The sequence below is a fragment of the Octopus bimaculoides genome, chromosome 4 (assembly GCF_001194135.2).
Source record: "Octopus bimaculoides isolate UCB-OBI-ISO-001 chromosome 4, ASM119413v2, whole genome shotgun sequence".
Taxonomy (NCBI): Eukaryota; Metazoa; Mollusca; class Cephalopoda; order Octopoda; family Octopodidae; genus Octopus; species Octopus bimaculoides.
In genome coordinates this window covers 121,050,965-121,051,381 of record NC_068984.1, presented here as the reverse complement: position 1 = coordinate 121,051,381, position 417 = coordinate 121,050,965, and positions in this window count along the sequence as shown.

Genomic DNA, 417 nt, shown 5'->3' with positions numbered 1-417 from the left:
TATATATATACATATATACACATACATACGTAAATGTCGAATGACGTGAATGGGTGCTCAATACCGCATTGGTAGATAAAATTTCTTTATTTGTGTATTGAGCCTATTATTGGTTTCATGTTAAAATATGTTAATATCGTAACAGATTTTCCAGCCGATCACATGGAGAGAATATAGACGTATGTATTGTATGCATTATATACATGTTACATGTACGAGTAAGTGGCTCTGAACACAGTCTGTAAGAGTGACATATATTTTTGATAACAGTTGACTCCGATATTATTTAATGAGATGAACTTGGTCCTTCACACCCACGAAACTTATATAGATCTGCGTCAATCTGTTATATACATATACATACATACATACATACATACATACATACATACATACATATATATATATATATATATA